Raw genomic sequence first — 21,037 nt, 5'->3', positions numbered from 1 at the left:
AAAAACGTGTCACAGTCGCGAGAAGGACCGAGGAATGCCCGAAACACCTCGGGAGGGTCCATGAAGTAAGTTTCGAAGACTTATGGAACTAGCACGGGACTCTCGGCTTGAGAACTAAATCAAAAAATGCACTTTTTTCACACTTAAGCTCGAAAATAAGCCGTCGGGGGCCAAAATCGTGTAACAGTCACGAGAGGGCCGAGGGAACACGTCAAACACCCCGGGAGGGACCAATGTAAGTTGTGAAAACTTACGGAACTAGCACGGGACTCCCGGTTAGGAAACTAAGTCCGAAACGGCACTTTTCTCGGGACTCCCGGTTAGGAAACTAAGTCCGAAACGGCACTTTTCTCGCACCTAAGCTTGAAAATAGTGCATCGGGGGGGGGGCGCCAAAATCGGGTGACAACCAAGAGAAGGTCCGGGGAACACCTCAAAACGCCTAGGGAGGGACAAACGTGAGTTATGGAAACTAACGAAACTCACACGGGACTGCCGATTTGAAAACTAGGTCGGAAAACGCACTTTTCTAACACTTAAGCTTGGAAGTAGGCCATCGGGGGGACAAAATCATGTAACAGTCGCAACAAAGGGACGGGAACACCTCAAACACCTCGGGAGTGATAGACGCGGGGTGTGAAAGCTTACGGCACTAACACGGGGACTCCCGGTTTTAAAACTAAGTTGGAAAGTGACACTTTTTCCACGCTTAGGCTTGGAAATAGGACACCGGGGGGAGGGGCCGAAACCGTGTCACAGTCGCGAGAAGGACCGGGAAATGCCACAAACACCTCAGGAGGGTCCAAGAGGTAAGTTGCGGAGACTGACGGAACTAGCACTGGACTCTCGGCTTGAGAACTAAATCAAAAAATGCACTTTTTTCACACTTAAGCTCGAAAATAAGCCGTCGGGGGGCCAAAATCGTGTAACAGTCACGAGAAGGCCCAGGGAACACGTCAAACACCCCGGGAGGGACCGATGTAAGTTGTGAAAACTTACGGAACTAGCACGGGACTCCCGGTTTGGAAACTAAGTCCGAAACGGCACTTTTCTCGCACCTATGCTTGAAAATAGTCCATCGGGGGGGCCAAAATCGGGTGACAGCCAAGAGAAGGTCCGGGGAACACCTCAAACACCTAAGGAGGGACCAACGTGAGTTGTGGAAACTTACGGAACTCGCATGGGACTCCCGGTTTGGAAACTAAGTCAAAAAATGCACTTCCTAAACACTTAAGCTTGAAAATAGGCCATCGGGGGCCAAAAAAAAATCCTGTAACAGTCCCGAGAAGTCCCGCGGAACACCTCCAATACCTCGGGAGAAACCAATGTAAGTCGTGGAAACTAGCGCGGGACTGCCGGTTTGAAAACTAGGTCGGAAAAGGTACTTTTTTCACACTGAAGCTTGAAAACAGGCCTTAGCGGACCGGAATCGTGTAACAATCACGAGAAAGCACGGGAAACACCCCGAACATCTCAGGAGGGACCAATTTGAGCCGTAAAAACATAACGAAGAGGCACGGGGACTGCCGATTTGAAAACTAGGTCGGAAAACACATTTTTCTAACGCTTAAGCTTGGAAGTAGGCCATCGGGGGGCCAAAATCATGTGACAGTCGCAACAAGGGCCGAGAACACCCCAAACACCTCGGGAGTGACAGACGCGAGTTGTGAAAGCTTCGGAACTAGCACGGGGACTCCCGTTTTGAAAACTAAGCTGGAAAGAGACACTTTTTGCACGCTTAGGCTTGGAAAGAGGACACCGGGGGGGAGGCCAAAAACGTGTCACAGTCGCGAGAAGGACTGAGGAATCCCAAAACACCTCGGGAGGGTCCAAGAGGTAAGTTTCAAAGACTTATGGAACTAGCACGGGACTCTCGGCTTGAGAACTAAATCAAAAAATGCACTTTTTTCACACTTAAGCTCGAAAATAAGCCGTCGGGGGCCAAAATCGTGTAACAGTCACGAGAGGGCCGAGGGAACACGTCAAACACCCCGGGAGGGACCAATGTAAGTTGTGAAAACTTACAGAACTAGCGAGGGACTCCCGGTTAGGAAACTAAGTCCGAAACGGCACTTTTCTCGCACCTAAGCTTGAAAATAGTGCATCGGGGGGGGGGCCAAAATCGGGTGACAACCAAGAGAAGGTCCGGGGAACACCTCAAAACGCCTAGGGAGGGACAAACGTGAGTTATGGAAACTAACGAAACTCACACGGGACTGCCGATTTGAAAACTAGGTCGGAAAACGCACTTTTCTAACACTTAAGCTTGGAAGTAGGCCATCGGGGGGACAAAATCATGTAACAGTCGCAACAAAGGGACGGGAACACCTCAAACACCTCGGGAGTGACAGACGCGGGGTGTGAAAGCTTACGGAACTAACACGGGGACTCCCGGTTTGAAAACTACGTTGGAAAGTGACACTTTTTCCACGCTTAGGCTTGGAAATAGGACACCGGGGGAGGGGCCGAAACCGTGTCACAGTCGCGAGAAGGACCGGGAAATGCCACAAACACCTCAGGAGGGTCCAAGAGGTAAGTTGCGGAGACTGACGGAACTAGCACTGGACTCTCGGCTTCAGAACTAAATCAAAAAATGCACTTTTTTCACACTTAAGCTCGAAAATAAGCCGTCGGGGGGCCAAAATCGTGTAACAGTCACGAGAAAGCCCAGGAAACACGTCAAACACCCCGGGAGGGACCGATGTAAGTTGTGAAAACTTACGGAACTAGCACGGGACTCCCGGTTTGGAAACTAACTCCGAAACGGCACTTTTCTCGCACCTAAGCTTGAAAATAGTCCATCGGGGGGGCCAAAATCGGGTGACAGCCAAGAGAAGGTCCGGGGAACACCTCAAAACACCTAGGGAGGGACCAACGTGAGTTGTGGAAACTTACGGAACTCGCATGGGACTCCCGGTTTGGAAACTAAGTCAAAAAATGCACTTCCTAAACACTTAAGCTTGAAAATAGGCCATCGGGGGCCAAAAAAAAATCCTGTAACAGTCCCGAGAAGGCCCGCGGAACACCTCCAACACCTCAGGAGAAACCAATGTAATTTGTGGAAACTAGCGCGGGACTGCCGGTTTGAAAACTAGGTCGGAAAAGGTACTTTTCTCACACTGAAGCTTGAAAACAGGCCTTAGCGGACCGGAATCGTGTAACAATCACGAGAAAGCACGGGAAACACCCCGAACATCTCAGGAGGGACCAATTTGAGCCGTAAAAACATAACGAAGAGGCACGGGGACTGCCGATTTGAAAACTAGGTCGGAAAACACATTTTTCTAACGCTTAAGCTTGGAAGTAGGCCATCGGGGGGCCAAAATCATGTGACAGTCGCAACAAGGGCCGAGAACACCCCAAACACCTCGGGAGTGACAGACGCGAGTTGTGAAAGCTTCGGAACTAGCACGGGGACTCCCGTTTTGAAAACTAAGCTAGAAAGAGACTTTTTGCACGCTTAGGCTTGGAAAGAGGACACCGGGGGGGAGGCCAAAAACGTGTCACAGTCGCGAGAAGGACCGAGGAATGCCCAAAACACCTCGGGAGGGTCCAAAAGGTAAGTTTCGAAGACTTATGGAACTAGCACGGGACTCTCGGCTTGAGAACTAAATCAAAAAATGCACTTTTTTCACACTTAAGCTCGAAAATAAGCCGTCGGGGGCCAAAATCGTGTAACAGTCACGAGAGGGCCGAGGGAACACGTCAAACACCCCGGGAGGGACCAATGTAAGTTGTGAAAACTTACAGAACTAGCGAGGGACTCCCGGTTAGGAAACTAAGTCCGAAACGGCACTTTTCTCGGGACTCCCGGTTAGGAAACTAAGTCCGAAACTGCACTTTTCTCGCACCTAAGCTTGAAAATAGTGCATCGGGGGGGGGCAAAATCGGGTGACAACCAAGAGAAGGTCCGGGGAACACCTCAAAACGCCTAGGGAGGGACAAACGTGAGTTATGGAAACTAACGAAACTCACACGGGACTGCCGATTTGAAAACTAGGTCGGAAAACGCACTTTTCTAAAACTTAAGCTTGGAAGTAGGCCATCGGGTGGACAAAATCATGTAACAGTCGCAACAAAGGGACGGGAACACCTCAAACACCTCCGGAGTGACAGACGCGGGGTGTGAAAGCTTACGGAACTAACACGGGGACTCCCGGTTTGAAAACTAAGTTGGAAAGTGACACTTTTTCCACGCTTAGGCTTGGAAATAGGACACCGGGGGGAGGGGCCGAAACCGTGTCACAGTCGCGAGAAGGACCGGGAAATGCCACAAACACCTCAGGAGGGTCCAAGAGGTAAGTTGCGGAGACTGACGGAACTAGCACTGGACTCTCGGCTTGAGAACTAAATAAAAAAATGCACTTTTTTCACACTTAAGCTCGAAAATAAGCCGCCGGGGATCCAAAATCGTGTAACAGTGTTAGAATTTACCTACACCTACCACCACCTACTACCACACCTACTACACCTACCACCAATTCACCCTCACCTACTCCTCACCTACTACCCAAACCCTCTCCTATATAATGCCACTCTGATTTGTAATACTAATAACATCAATATATCAATCAATAATACATTTATTTTTACATGGTATCAGAGCCATAAGATTTAGGCCTATACTTTTTTTTTTCCGGCGGGCAGCCGGCCGGCAACCTTGCCTTCGCTGCCCGCTGGAGTTTTTCTACACATACCTTGAAATTTCCCTTCTTCAACCTGCTATGCATACACTAGCTCTTTTCTCTTCTCCACTGTCCTCACAGAAATTTCGACCCTCCAAGCCATGGCGAAGACGACCTATGCCTCCGATAACCCTTTTCGCAGTTTCATTATTGGGTTTCTCAGACATCATCGTCAAACACCTCCAGTATTCAAAGTTCTGGAATGTTAATAGCAATTCTCAGTCCATGTCAAAGAAGCAGCAGAAGCAGATCAAGCTCTCCAGTACAACCGGCATGCTCATGTTCTATGCTCCTGACTTCCTCGCCACACGAAGCTCCGATCCAGTCCTTTTGGACCCAAGAAACCCCGGATGATGCAATAACAATCGCGCCGGCTTGAAGATCCCCCTCTAGGTTTCCTGGATCGAGAAACGCTATGCTCATCAAGATCCCAGGCCCAGTCGACGCAGTCATCATCGTTGATGCCGATGATGTGGACTTTCTCAGTGGTTTCGTAGGCTGTTTCTACACACCCACCAAGTTTGTTCCACTCTTTCCAATCACAAGAACAACCCTTCTTCTTCTTCTTCTTCCTCACTCTCGATAATAAACCCTTCCTTCTTCCCCGGAAAATTCAAAACTTCCACCACCTTTTGTTGATCCTGAATCTGATCCAATATCTTTGTTCACCAGTGCTGATCGGTTTTGAAAAGGGTGTTGGGGATTTGGTACCCAGATCTTGTAAGGAATAGCTTCTTGCATAGTTATTTTCAAGAGAGATAGAAGTAGAACTCCGGTGAGGTTGGGAGCAGAGAGGCCTCCGGTTCCGGAGGCGGTCTATCTCGGCTGTGTACGAGACAGTCACTGGTCTTGGACCCAGAACAATGCAAACAAAATACCAACAAAAACAAACAAAGACTCAGATTCGAATCAGGCTGTTCTCTCTCTCCTTTCTTCACTTTTTCAACCCATGTGCACCTTTCTTTTTTTTTTTATTATTATTATTATTACTCCCTCCGTCCCAAAATAATGGTCCTTTTTGGGAAATCTAACTTTTTTTGGTAGTACAATTATTACATTTGAAAAAAGTTGATTTTCCAAAATTATCCTTTTGATAGTACATTTTTTGGGAATATCAATGCCATACTTGTACTTTTTATATTGTTTATTAATTTAAAAGAAGGGCAAAATAGGAAATTTATATTATTTTTGTACTTGATTTTTGAAGAGGGACTAATATTTTGGGACAATGAAAAATGGAATAAGGGACTAATATTTTGGGACAGAGGGAGTATTATTATTTCCACCACCTTTAGTTGCTGCTTTATCGATTAATTAAATTATTAGATCCATATCATTCTTACATCTGACAGTATTATCCTTCTTTCCACCCACTCTTGTTTCCCACTCATAGTTTTTTATATTTATTTTATTCCCTCTTTTGACAAGGACACGAACTGTTTTGTACACCCATCACCTTCTTTCCCTTATTTTATTTTTTATTACTTTAACCTTCCGAAATTTTTCTTCACCTTTATCCCCCACTTCATTTTATTTCTTATTATTATTCTTCTTTTCCAGCACACAAAAAAAAACAAAAAAAAAAAAAAAAAAAAAAAAACACAACGACGCTGATGCACTGCACACCAAACTCAACGTCATTTTATTCATCTCAGGGGATCCACCCCGCTCACACTTTTACATCAAAAAAAAAAAAAAAACAAAAAAAACAAAAAAAAAAAAACAAAAAAAAAAAAAACAAACAAACAAACAACCTCACCCACAGTGGGATTTTTCTTTTCCCTTCTCTACTCTACTGCAGGTCTCTTCTTCTTACTTTTATCTTGGGTGTCCCGTGCCAGTCCGATCTCAGTACTTCCTTGTCCACCAAGCACGTTGACTCCCCCATACTCTTCCACTGCAGCATATGGTGGACCTCCAAATCGGAACATCACGGTGGCCTTCCGCTTCAGCTCCTTGTTTTCTGCCCTTAGCACGCTTATCTCTGCTCGCGCATCCTTATACATGCGTTGGAGCAGAGCCAGCTGGGAGTTTAAATGCTGCACCTCATTTGTCCTACTCTGCAGCCGGTTCGACAAGTTTGTGACCGCCGTCATGCTTTCCACACATGCCTTCAGAGTATACTGATTGGCCTCCACATCCGACTGCACTGCCATTCTTTGCTCCACCGACCGCATCGGAAAGTTCAACGGAGCAAACTCCGGGGCGCTTGGTTGCGTTTCCAGTGCAACCGCACCAGTTGTCTCTCTTGTTGACTCATTGAGGTCGGGAAAGAGAGTGAGCAGACTCCGGGAAGATGAAGCCATTTTCTGGGCCACAGAGTATTACAGAGTATCTCTCTCAGAACTCTCTCTCAGACAACAGAGTGTTACGAACTATCTCTCTCAGCAAAACGAAGAAGAGTTTTTTTGTTTTTTCAGAGGTTTTTCACAGCTTTTCTCTGCCTTAGCCTCAGCCTCTGTCTTATAGCCGAGGAAGCCACGCGCATCGCGCGCCTCTTGCCACCAGCCGACAAACGGGCACGCAAGCCAAGGCGCCCACGTGCCTCGCCATCATGTCCGGCACACCTTTTGATGAATTGGGCACGCCTTTTGATGGCACGCCTTTTGAAAAATTGAGCGCACCTTTTGAGGATGCGATTTTTTATGGGTCCGACAAGACTCTGTAAACTGTCCCGACATTGATTCCGGTTAGCTCCTTTATGGGTCCGACAAGACTCTGTAAACTGTCCCGACATAGATTTCGGTTAGTTTCTACAAGGGTCCGACAAGACTCTGTAAACTGTCCCGACATTGATTCCGGTTAGTTTCTACAAGGGTCCAGCAAGACTCCGTAAACTGTCACCAAATTGTCACCACCATTCAGTGTCTTCACCAATGGTCTGACACGACCATACAGTGTCTCCTATCCTTTTTTATTTTTATGTATTTTCTTGTTTTGTTCCTCTCTTCAAACTCAAGTTGGTTAGTTTCTATCCTCCTTCAGTTTGCGGGGGGCTGTTAGAATTTACCTACACCTACCACCACCTACTACCACACCTACTACACCTACCACCAATTCACCCTCACCTACTCCTCACCTACTACCCAAACCCTCTCCTATATAATGCCACTCTGATTTGTAATACTAATAACATCAATATATCAATCAATAATACATTTATTTTTACAAACAGTCACGAGAAGGCCCAGGGAACACGTCAAACACCCCGGGAGGGACCGATGTAAGTTGTGAAAACTTACGGAACTAGCACCGGACTCCCGGTTTGGAAACTAACTCCGAAACGGCACTTTTCTCGCACCTAAGCTTGAAAATAGTCCATCGGGGGGGCCAAAATCGGGTGACAGCCAAGAGAAGGTCCGGGGAACACCTCAAAACACCTAGGGAGGGACCAACGTGAGTTGTGGAAACTTACGGAACTCGCATGGGACTCCCGGTTTGGAAACTAAGTCAAAAAATGCACTTCCTAAACACTTAAGCTTGAAAATAGGCCATCGGGGGCCCAAAAAAAATCCTGTAACAGTCCCGAGAAGGCCCGCGGAACACCTCCAACACCTCGGGAGAAACCAATGTAAGTTGTGGAAACTAGCGCGGGACTGCCGGTTTGAAAACTAGGTCGGAAAAGGTACTTTTCTCACACTGAAGCTTGAAAACAGGCCTTAGCGGACCGGAATCGTGTAACAATCACGAAAAAGCACGGGAAACACCCCGAACATCTCAGGAGGGACCAATTTGAGCCGTAAAAACATAACGAAGAGGCACGGGGACTGCCGATTTGAAAACTAGGTCGGAAAACACATTTTTCTAACGCTTAAGCTTGGAAGTAGGCCATCGGGGGGCCAAAATCATGTGACAGTCGCAACAAGGGCCGAGAACACCCCAAACACCTCGGGAGTGACAGACGCGAGTTGTGAAAGCTTCGGAACTAGCACGGGGACTCCCGTTTTGAAAACTAAGCTGGAAAGAGACTTTTTGCACGCTTAGGCTTGGAAAGAGGACACCGGGGGGGAGGCCAAAAACGTGTCACAGTCGCGAGAAGGACCGAGGAATGCCCAAAACACCTCGGGAGGGTCCTAGAGGTAAGTTTCGAAGACTTATGGAACTAGCACGGGACTCTCGGTTTGAGAACTAAATCAAAAAATGCACTTTTTTCACACTTAAGCTCGAAAATAAGCCGTCGGGGGCCAAAATCGTGTAACAGTCACGAGAGGGCCGAGGGAACACGTCAAACACCCCGGGAGGGACCAATGTAAGTTGTGAAAACTTACGGAACTAGCACGGGACTCCCGGTTAGGAAACTAAGTCCGAAACGGCACTTTTCTCGGGACTCCCGGTTAGGAAACTAAGTCCGAAACGGCACTTTTCTCGCACCTAAGCTTGAAAATAGTGCATCGGGGGGGGGGCCAAAATCGGGTGACAACCAAGAGAAGGTCCGGGGAACACCTCAAAACGCCTAGGGAGGGACAAACGTGAGTTATGGAAACTAACGAAACTCACACGGGACTGCCGATTTGAAAACTAGGTCGGAAAACGCACTTTTCTAACACTTAAGCTTGGAAGTAGGCCATCGGGGGGACAAAATCATGTAACAGTCGCAACAAAGGGACGGGAACACCTCAAACACCTCGGGAGTGACAGACGCGGGGTGTGAAAGCTTACGGCACTAACACGGGGACTCCCGGTTTGAAAACTAAGTTGGAAAGTGACACTTTTTCCACGCTTAGGCTTGGAAATAGGACACCGGGGGGAGGGGCCGAAACCGTGTCACAGTCGCGAGAAGGACCGGGAAATGCCACAAACACCTCAGGAGGGTCCAAGAGGTAAGTTACGGAGACTGACGGAACTAGCACTGGACTCTCGGCTTGAGAACTAAATCAAAAAATGCACTTTTTTCACACTTAAGCTCGAAAATAAGCCGTCGGGGGGCCAAAATCGTGTAACAGTCACGAGAAGGCCCAGGGAACACGTCAAACACCCCGGGAGGGACCGATGTAAGTTGTGAAAACTTACGGAACTAGCACGGGACTCCCGGTTTGGAAACTAAGTCCGAAACGGCACTTTTCTCGCACCTAAGCTTGAAAATAGTCCATCGGGGGGGCCAAAATCGGGTGACAGCCAAGAGAAGGTCCGAGGAACACCTCAAAACACCTAGGGAGGGACCAACGTGAGTTGTGGAAACTTACGGAACTCGCATGGGACTCCCGATTTGGAAACTAAGTCAAAAAATGCACTTCCTAAACACTTAAGCTTGAAAATAGGCCATCGGGGGCCAAAAAAAAATCCTGTAACAGTCCCGAGAAGGCCCGCGGAACACCTCCAACACCTCGGGAGAAACCAATGTAAGTTGTGGAAACTAGCGCGGGACTGCCGGTTTGAAAACTAGGTCGGAAAAGGTACTTTTTTCACACTGAAGCTTGAAAACAGGCCTTAGCGGACCGGAATCGTGTAACAATCACGAGAAAGCACGGGAAACACCCCGAACATCTCAGGAGAGCCGTAAAAACATAACGAAGAGGCACGGGGACTGCCGATTTGAAAACTAGGTCGGAAAACACATTTTTCTAACACTTAAGCTTGGAAGTAGGCCATCGGGGGGCCAAAATCATGTGACAGTCGCAACAAGGGCCGAGAACACCCCAAACACCTCGGGAGTGACAGACGCGAGTTGTGAAAGCTTCGGAACTAGCACGGGGACTCCCGTTTTGAAAACTAAGCTGGAAAGAGACACTTTTTGCACGCTTAGGCTTGGAAAGAGGACACCGGGGGGAGGCCAAAAACGTGTCACAGTCGCGAGAAGGACCGAGGAATGCCCAAAACACCTCGGGAGGGTCCAAGAGGTAAGTTTCGAAGACTTATGGAACTAGCACGGGACTCTCGGCTTGAGAACTAAATCAAAAAATGCACTTTTTTCACACTTAAGCTCGATAATAAGCCGTCGGGGGCCAAAATCGTGTAACAGTCACGAGAGGGCCGAGGGAACACGTCAAACACCCCGGGAGGGACCAATGTAAGTTGTGAAAACTTACGGAACTAGCACGGGACTCCCGGTTAGGAAACTAAGTCCGAAACGGCACTTTTCTCGGGACTCCCGGTTAGGAAACTAAGTCCGAAACGGCACTTTTCTCGCACCTAAGCTCGAAAATAGTGCATCGGGGGGAGGGGGCGCCAAAATCGGGTGACAACCAAGAGAAGGTCCGGGGAACACCTCAAAACGCCTAGGGAGGGACAAACGTGAGTTATGGAAACTAACGAAACTCACACGGGACTGCCGATTTGAAAACTAGGTCGGAAAACGCACTTTTCTAACACTTAAGCTTGGAAGTAGGCCATCGGGGGGACAAAATCATGTAACAGTCGCAACAAAGGGACGGGAACACCTCAAACACCTCGGGAGTGACAGACGCGGGGTGTGAAAGCTTACGGAACTAACACGGGGACTCCCGGTTTGAAAACTAAGTTGGAAAGTGACACTTTTTCCACGCTTAGGCTTGGAAATAGGACACCGGGAGGAGGGGCCGAAACCGTGTCACAGTCGCGAGAAGGACCGGGAAATGCCACAAACACCTCAGAAGGGTCCAAGAGGTAAGTTGCGGAGACTGACGGAACTAGCACTGGACTCTCGGCTTGAGAACTAAATCAAAAAATGCACTTTTTTCACACATAAGCTCGAAAATAAGCCGTCGGGGGGCCAAAATCGTATAACAGTCACGAGAAGGCCCAGGGAACACGTCAAACACCCCGGGAGGGACCAATGTAAGTTGTGAAAACTTACGGAACTCGCACGGGACTCCCGGTTTGGAAACTAAGTCCGAAACGGCACTTTTCTCGCACCTAAGCTTGAAAATAGTCCATCAGGGGGGCCAAAATCGGGTGACAGCCAAGAGAAGGTCCGGGGAACACCTCAAAACACCTAGGGAGGGACCAACGTGAGTTGTGGAAACTTACGGAACTCGCATGGGACTCCCGGTTTGGAAACTAAGTCAAAAAATGCACTTCCTAAACACTTAAGTTTGAAAATAGGCAATCGGGGGCCAAAAAAAAATCCTGTAACAGTCCCGAGAAGGCCCGCGGAACACCTCCAACACCTCGGGAGAAACCAATGTAAGTTGTGGAAACTAGCGCGGGACTGCCGGTTTGAAAACTAGGTCGGAAAAGGTACTTTTCTCACACTGAAGCTTGAAAACAGGCCTTAGCGGACCGGAATCGTGTAACAATGACGAGAAAGCACGGGAAACACCCCGAACATCTCAGGAGGGACCAATTTGAGCCGTAAAAACATAACGAAGAGGCACGGGGACTGCCGATTTGAAAACTAGGTCGGAAAACACATTTTTCTAACGCTTAAGCTTGGAAGTAGGCCATCGGGGGGCCAAAATCATGTGACAGTCGCAACAAGGGCCGAGAACACCCCAAACACCTCGAGAGTGACAGACGCGAGTTGTGAAAGCTTCGGAACTAGCACGGGGACTCCCGTTTTGAAAACTAAGCTGGAAAGAGACACTTTTTGCACGCTTAGGCTTGGAAAGAGGACACCGGGGAGGAGGCCAAAAACGTGTCACAGTCGCGAGAAGGACCGAGGAATGCCACAAACACCTCGGGAGGGTCCAAGAGGTAAGTTTCGAAGACTTATGGAACTAGCACGGGACTCTCGGCTTGGGAACTAAATCAAAAAATGCACTTTTTTCACACTTAAGCTCGAAAATAAGCCGTCGGGGGCCAAAATCGTGTAACAGTCACGGGAAGGCCCAGGGAACACGTCAAACACCCCGGGAGGGACCAATGTAAGTTGTGAAAACTTACGGAACTAGCACGGGACTCCCGGTTAGGAAACTAAGTCCGAAACGGCACTTTTCTCGCACCTAAGCTTGAAAATAGTCCATCGGGGGGGCCAAAATCGGGTGACAGCCAAGAGGAGGTCCGGGGAACACCTCAAAACACCTAGGGAGGGACCAACGTGAGTTGTGGAAACTTACGAAACTCGCATGGGACTCCCGGTTTGGAAACTAAGTCAAAAAATGCACTTCCTAAACACTTACGTTTGAAAATAGGCCACCGGGGGCCAAAAAAATCCTGTAACAGTCCCGAGAAGGCCCGCGGAACACCTCCAACACCTCGGGAGAAACCAATGTAAGTTGTGGAAACTAGCGCGGGACTTCCGGTTTGAAAACTAGGTCGGAAAAGGTACTTTTTTCACACTGAAACTTGAAAACAGGCCTGGGCGGACCGGAATCGTGTAACAATCACGAGAAAGCCCGGGGAACACCCTGAACATCTCAGGAGGGACCAATTTGAGCTATGAAAATATAACGAACAGGCACGGGGACTCCCGATTTGAAAACTAGGTCGGAAAACACACTTTTCTAACACTTAAGCTTGGAAGTAGGCCATCGAGGGGCCAAAATCATGTCACAATCGCGACAAGGGCCGGGAACACCTCAAACACCTCGGGAGTGACAGACGCGAGTTGTGGAAGCTTACGGAACTAGCACGGGGACTCCCGGTTTGAAAACTAAGTTGGAAATAAACACTTTTCCCACGCTTAGGCTTGGAAATAGGTCACCGGGGAGGTGGCCAAATACGTGTCACAGTCGCAAGAAGAACCGAGAAATGCCAAAAACCCCACGGGAGCGTCCAAGAGGTAAGTTACGGAGACTTACGGAACTAGCACGGGACTCTCGGCTTGAGAACTAAATCAAAAAATGCATTTTTTTGACACTTAGGCCTCGTTTGGGAACCTTCCTTTTTAGTCAAAAAGTCAAAAAGTTACTAAATTAGCCAAAAAGCCAACAATCATACCAAAAAGTCAAATATTTTTTTTCTCTCTACTTTTTGCACATCTTTTCGTAAAAAGCCAAAAAATCATCCCAAGCATACTAGTTTTTTTTAATTCATATTTTAGCTAAATAGGCACAAAGTTACTAAATTAGCCTATTCCCAAACGAGGCCTTAAGCTCGAAAATAAGCCGTCGGTGGCCAAAATCGTGTAACAGTCACGAGAAGGCCCAGGGAACACGTCAAACACCCCGGGAAGGACCGATGTAAGTTGTGAAAACTTACAGAACTAGCACGGGACTCCCGGTTTGGAAACTAAGTCCGAAACGGCACTTTTCTCGCACCTAAGCTTAAAAATAGTGCATCGGGGGGGCCAAAATCGGGTGACAGCCAAGAGAAGGTCCGGGGAACACCTCAAAACACCTAGGAAGGGACAAACGTGAGTTGTGGAAACTAACGAAACTCGTACGGGACTCGCAGTTTGGAAACTAAGTTAAAAAATGCACTTTCTAAACACTTAAGTTTGAAAAGAGGCCATCAGGGGCCAAAAAAATTCTGTCACAGTCCCGAGAAGGACCGAGAGATGCCCCAAACACCTTGGGAGGGTCCAAGAGGTAAGTTGCGGAGACTTACGGAACTAGCACGGGACACTCGGCTTGAGAACTAAATCAAAAAATGTACTTTTTTCACACTTAAGCTCGAAAATAAGCCGTCGGGGGCCAAAATCGTGTAACAGTCACGAGAAGACCCAGAGAACACGTCAACCACCCTGGGAGGGACCGATGTAAGTTGTGAAAACTTACGGAACTAGCACGGGACTCCCGGTTTGGAAACTAAGTCCGAAACGGCACTTTTCTCGCATCTAAGCTTGAAAATAGTCCATCGGAGGGGCCAAAATCGGGTGACAGCCAAGAGAAGGTCCGGGGAACACCTCAAAACACCTAGGGAGGGACCAACGTGAGCTGTGAAAACTTACGGAACTCGCATGGGACTCACGGTTTGGAAACTAAGTCAAAAAATGCAATTCCTAAACACTTAAGTCTTAAAATAGGCAATCGGGGCCCAAAAAAATCCTACAACAGTCCCGAGAAGGCCCGTAGATTACCTCCAACACATCGAGAGAAACCAACGTAAGTTGTGGAAACTAGCGCGGGACTTCTGGTTTGAAAACTAGGTCGGAAAATGTACTTTTATCACACTGAAGCTTGAAAAAAGGCCTCGGCGGGCCGGAATCGTGTAACAATCACGAGAAGGCCCGGGGAACACCCCGAACATCTCAGGAGGGACCAATTTGAGCCGTGAAAACATAACGAACAAGCACGGGGACTCCCGATTTGAAAACAAGGTCGGAAAACACACTTTTCTAACACTTAAGCTTGGAAGTAGGCCATCGGGGGCCTAAAATCATGTAACAGTCGCAACAAGGGCCGGGAGCACCTCAAACACCTCGGGAGTGACAGACGTGAGTTGTGAAAGCTTACGGAACTAGCACGGGGACTCCCGGTTTGAAAACTAAATTGGAAAGAGACAGTTTTTCCACGCTTAGGCTTGGAAATAGGACACCGGGGAGAGGCCAAAAACGTGTCACAGTCGCGAGAAGGACCGAGAAATGCCCAAAACACCTCGGGAGGGTCCAAGAGGTAAGCTGCGGAGACTTACGGAACTAGCACGGGACTCTCGGCTTGAGAACTAAATCAAAAAATGCACTTTTTTCACACTTAAGCTCGAAAATAAGCCGTCGGGGGCCACAATCGTGTACCAGTCACGAGAAGGCCCGGGGAACACGTCACACACCCCGGGAGGGACCGATGTAAGTTGTGAAAACTTACGGAACTAGCACGGGACTCCCGGTTTGAAAACTAAGTCCGAAACGGCACTTTTCTCGCACCTAAGCTTGAAAATAGTGCATCAGGTGGGCCAAAATCGGGTGACAGCCAAGATAAGGTCCGGGGAACACCTCAAAACACCTAGGGAGGGACAAACGTGGGTTGTGGAAACTAACGAAACTCGCATGGGACTCCCGGTTTGGAAACTTAGTCAAAAAATGTACTTCTTAAACACTTAAGTTTGAAAATAGGTCATCGGGCGTCAAAAAAATCCTGTACCAGTCCCGAGAAGGCCCGTGGAACACCTCCAACACCTCGAGAGAAACCAATGTAAGTTGTGGAAACTAACGCGGGACTTCCGGTTTGAAAACTAGGTCGGAAAAGGTACTTTTTTCACACCGAAGCTTGAAAACAGGCCTCGGCGGGCCGAAATCGTGTAACAATCACGAGAAGGCCCGGGGAACACACCGAAAATCTCAGGAGGGACCAATTTGAGCCGTGAAAACATAACGAATAGGCACGGGGACTCCCGATTTGAAAACTAGGTCGGAAAACACACTTTTCTAACACTTAAGCTTGGAAGTAGGCCATCGGGGGGCCAAAATCATGTAACAGTCGCACCAAAGGCCGGGAACACCTCAAACACCTCGAGAGTGACAGACGCGACTTGTGAAAGCTGACGGAACTAGCACGGGGACTCTCGGTTTGAAAACTAAGTTGGAAAGAGACACTTTTTCCACGCTTAGGCTTGGAAATAAGACACCGGGGAGGAAGCCAAAAACGTGTCACAGTCGCAAGAAGGACCGACAAATGCCAAAAACACCTCGAGAGGGTCCAAGAGGTAAGTTGCGGAGACTTACGGAACTACCACGGGACTCTCGGCTTGCAAACTAAATCAAAAAAAGAACTTTTTTCACACTCAAGCTCGAAAATAAGCCGTCGGGGGCCAAAATCGTGTAACAGTCACGAGAAGGCCCGGGGAACACGTCAAACACCCCGGGAGGGACCGATGTAAGTTGTGAAAAATGACGAAACTAGTATGGGACTCCCGGTTTGGAAACTAAGTCCGAAACGGCACTTTTCTCGCACCTAAGCTTGAAAATAGTCCATCAGGGGGGGCCAAAATCGGGTGACAGCCAAGAGAAAGTCCGGAGAACACCTCAAAACAGCTAGGGATGGACCAACGTGAGTTGTGGAAACTAACGGAACTCGCATGGGACTCCCGGTTTGGAAACTATGTCAAAAAATTCACTTCCTAAACACTTAAATTTGGAAATATGCCATCGGGGGCCAAAAAAATTCTGTAACAGTCCCGAGAAGGCCCGTGGAACACCTCCAACACCTCGAGAGTAACCAATGTAAGTTGTGGAAGTTAGCGCGGGACTTCCGATTTGAAAACTAGGTCGAAAAAGGTACTTTTTCACACTGAAGCTTGAAAACTGGCCTCGGCGGGCCGGAATCGTGTAACAATCACGAGAAGGCCCAGGAAACACCCCGAACATCTCAGGAGGGACCAATTTGAGCCGTGCAAACATAACGAACAGGCACGGGGACTCCCAATTTGAAAACTAAGTCGGAAAACACACTTTTCTAACACTTAAGCTTGGAAGTAAGCCATCGGGGGGCCAAAATCATGTAACAGTCGCAACAAGGGGCCGGGAACACCTCAAACACCTCGGGAGTGAGAGACGCGAGGTGTGAAAGCTTACGGAATTAGCACGGGGACTCCCAGTTTGAAAACTAAGTTGGAAAGAGACACTTTTTCCACGCTTAGGCTTGGAAATAGGACACCGGGGGGGAGACCAAAAACGTGTCACAGCCGCGAGAAGGACCGAGAAATGCCCAAAACACCTCGGGAAGGTCCAATAGTTATGTTGCAGAGACTTACGGAACTAGCACGGGACTCTCGACTTGAGAACTAAATCAAAAAATGCACTTTTTTCACACTTAAGCTCGAAAATAAGCCGTCGGGGGCCGAAATCGTGTAACAGTCACGAGAAGGCACGGGGAACACGTCAAACACCCTGGCAGGGACCGATGTAAGTCGTGAAAACTTACGAAACTAGCACGCGACTCCCGGTTTGGAAACTAAGTCCGAAATGGCACTTTTCTCGCACCTAAGCTTGAAAATAGTGCATCGGGGGGGCCAAAATCGGGTGACAGCCAAGAGAAGGTCCGGGGAACTCCTCAAAACACCTAGGGAAGGACCAACGTGAGCTGTGGAAACTTACAGAACTCGCATGGGACTACCGGTTTGGAAACTAAGTCAAAAAATGCACTTCCTAAATGCTTAAGTTTGAAAATAGGCAATTGGGGCCCAAAAAAATCCTGTAACAGTCCCGAGAACACTCGTGGAACACCTCCAACACCTCGGGAGAAACCAATGTAAGTTGTGGAAACTTACGCGGTACTAGCGGTTTGAAAACTAGGTTGGAAAAGGTACTTTTTTCACACTGAAACTTGAAAACAGGCCTCGGCAGGCCGAAATCGTGTAACAATCACGAGAAGGCCCGGGGAACACCCCGAACATCTTAGTAGGGACCAATTTGAGCCGTGAAAACTTAACGAACAGGCACGAGGACTCCCAATTTGAAAACTAGGTCATAAAACACACTTTTCTAACACTTAAGCTTAGAAGTAGGCCATCTGGGGGCCAAAATCATATAACAGTCGCAACAAGGGCCGGGAACACCTCAAACACCTCGGGAGTGACAGACGCAAGTGTTGAAAGCTTACGGAACTAGCACGGGGACTCCCGGTTTGAAAACTAAGTTGGAAAGAGACACTTTTTCCACACTTAGGCTTGGAAATAGGACACCGAGAGGGGGCCAAAACCGTGTCACAGTCACGAGAAAGACCGGGAAATGCCACAAACACCTCAGGAGGGTCCAAGAGGTAAGTTGCGGAGACTTACAGAACTAGCACGGGACTCTCGGCTTGTGAATTAAATCAAAAAATGAACTTTTTTCACACTTAAGCTCGAAAATAAACCGTCAGGGGCCAAAATCGTGTAACAGTCATGAGAAGGCCCGGGGAACACGTTAAACACCCCGGGAGGGACTGATGTAAGTTGTGAAAACTTACGGAACTAGCACGGGACTCCCGATTTGGAAACTAAGTCTGAAACGGCACTTTTCTCGCACCTATACTTGAAAATAGTCCATCAAGGGGGCCAAAATCGGGTGACAGCCAAGAGAAGGTCCGGGGAACACCTCAAAACACCTAGGGAGGGACCAACGTGAGTTGTGGAAACTTACGAAACTCGCATGGGACTCCCGGTTTGGAAACTAAGTCAAAAAATGCACTTCCTAAACACTCAAATTTGAAAATAGGCCATCGGGGGCCAAAAAAATCCTGTAACAGTCCCAAGAAGGCCCGTGGAACACCTCCAACACCTCGGGAGAAACCAATGTAAATTGTGGTAACTTACGGATCTAGCGCGGGACTTCCGGTGTGAAAACTAGGTCGGAAAAGGTACTTTTTTCACACTAAAGCTTGAAAACAGCTATCGGCGGGCCGGAATCGTGTAACAATCACGAGAAGGCCTGGGGAACACCTCGAACATCTCAGGAGGGACCAATTTGAGTTGTGAAAACTTAACGAACAGGCACGGGGACTCCCGATTTGAAAACTAGGTCGGAAAATACACTTTTCTAACACTTAAGCACGAGCCCTCTATCAATATACGCAAGTAGAGAGATACATACATACTTATTTAGTATAAAGAAGGAAGAGCCCTCTATCAGTGTAGGTAGCAAAGAATAGAGACATGAATGTGAGTATAATGGAGATAATAGGATGGTGATATAATGGTAGTTCACCTTGATGATGGACGGATATTTTGGAGGCTGTCGAAAACACACATACAATTTGGTTTGCTTGCTATGCTTTTGATTCACTTTGTCTGGTGGAGGGAGGGAGAGAGAGAGAGAGAGAGAGAGAACTAATCCATAATGTTCAGATTAATTAAGTGCTTTCTTGTACATCACCAACACACCTTATTGAACCAATTATAACTTTCTAATTTGAACCAAATCTAATTAAGCCAAGCACACGTATCTTGCCTCAACCCCAAATTATTTAACGCTTAACCCCAATTCCAGGCTGAACAAGCAGGCTCTGTGCCAGCTCCAGCTCATTATGGTCCTAAAGCTATAACAAGTGGATGATAAGGAGAAGTGCTTCTAAAGCAGTCATGTAATTGGATAGGAATTTATGGAAAATCTCCATAAGACTGCTGCATGGCATATGCTATACCGTACAAAATGTTGGATGACAATAAAAAGCAAATGTAAAAATGAGGATATAGACACAGACACAGACAGGAGGGGGGCACAACAATAAGAAATGACTACATTTCTCTAAAGCTACAAGTAGCACGAAGCATAGACAATATGAGGTGCTACATTTCCCTAGAGCTACAAGTAACATGAAGCATAGACAATACGAGGTGAAGGAGCACAGGATGGTTTAAGAGTAGCAACGAATGGATAAAATATTGTCAAGAAGGAATAACAGAAACTAAGTTATAGGTGCCTCAAAGACAGAAGAAAAACACACACAAAAAAAAAAGAGAATTGAGACCATGAGAAAGGACATAGTTATTCTAAAATTGAAAAAAATATATATGTATATATATATATATATATGGATGTGTGTGTACTCTACGAACAACCATACGCAAGAGGAACCATGTTGCCAACCTCAACCCAAGTAACCATGATTAGTCTGAGTTCAGTACATTGGAGTATAAGAAACATCTGAACTATCAATAATACAAAAATGCTAGAAACACTTAAAAAAAAAATACCAACAGAGCGCTTGTACATAGGTCCCACCACTTGGTATGGGATTCACCAAATATTTTGTCTGGTTGGTATGCTTGTTAGTTGTCCTAACATTTTTGTCAATAATTAAGTAATAGAGATTATATGCTATAAACCATGGAACTATTCCTTGAAAATAAACCAAATATTACAAATAGCATGTGGAATACTTAATATAAGAACAGCCCTTCAGACCTCCAAATGACACGCTGCTTCCATATTGTCAATTGGAACAATTTAAAATTTTCCAAGTCAAACCACACTAGAACCAAGACAACTCCATTTGTGGCATTTGGTTAAAGTGGATCTACTTCAAATTAAACAAAAAGTTAGCTTTTTTCAGAAAAACATCCAATCATGCCTCTTAGCTTATTGGTTGTTTTGGGCCCACTGATACTTGCATTGAATTTATCAACAACAAAAAAAGAATTTATCAACAAAAAAAAATAAAAATAAAATACTTGCATTGTAGTATATTAACTTTAAAACTTGGCCCCTGGCAAAAGTTATAATCCTATATGTGACCCAATTGTAGCACTTTTTAAACAACCTTTGCCTAACACATTCCCAGCTAATTTTGTCAGCGTACCTAAATAAGCACCTTCAAATAGGTCTAGCAACCCCAAACGGACCCTCAAAGACAGTTCTAGATAAAAAATTTCAAGTTTTGATACTTGTTGCCTGCTTATCTAATACCTGTGAACTCACATAACCCAACCATCTAAATAAGGGGAACCAACAGGGCAGTTATTCCCCTGAACCTTTCTATATACCAAATCCACATCGTTAATTTTCTTAAAGCATCAGATAGTTCTAGAATATAGCAAAAAGCAGACAATCATACATTGATAAAGAAAAAAACCATTTTGTAATGTAGTTCTGGTGTTTAAATTTGTAGCACATTTCTGATAATTTCAATTGTAAGGCAT

The 21,037-nt window shown here is 46.9% G+C and overlaps 1 protein-coding gene across 4 annotated transcripts in view; it reads right to left on the bottom strand.

Annotated features, from left to right (window-relative positions):
• Positions 1–21,037, bottom strand: part of LOC145789023 (rRNA biogenesis protein RRP5-like) — an 87,554-nt gene that overhangs the window by 53,135 nt on the left and 13,382 nt on the right. The gene's annotated exons all lie outside the window — the stretch shown is intronic.

The sequence above is a fragment of the Camellia sinensis genome, chromosome 12 (assembly GCF_055761805.1).
Source record: "Camellia sinensis isolate YWXY chromosome 12, ASM5576180v1, whole genome shotgun sequence".
Classification (NCBI taxonomy): domain Eukaryota; kingdom Viridiplantae; phylum Streptophyta; class Magnoliopsida; order Ericales; family Theaceae; genus Camellia; species Camellia sinensis.
The sequence above is the reverse complement of the archived record's forward strand: the minus strand, read 5'-3'. Positions and strand labels throughout refer to the sequence as shown.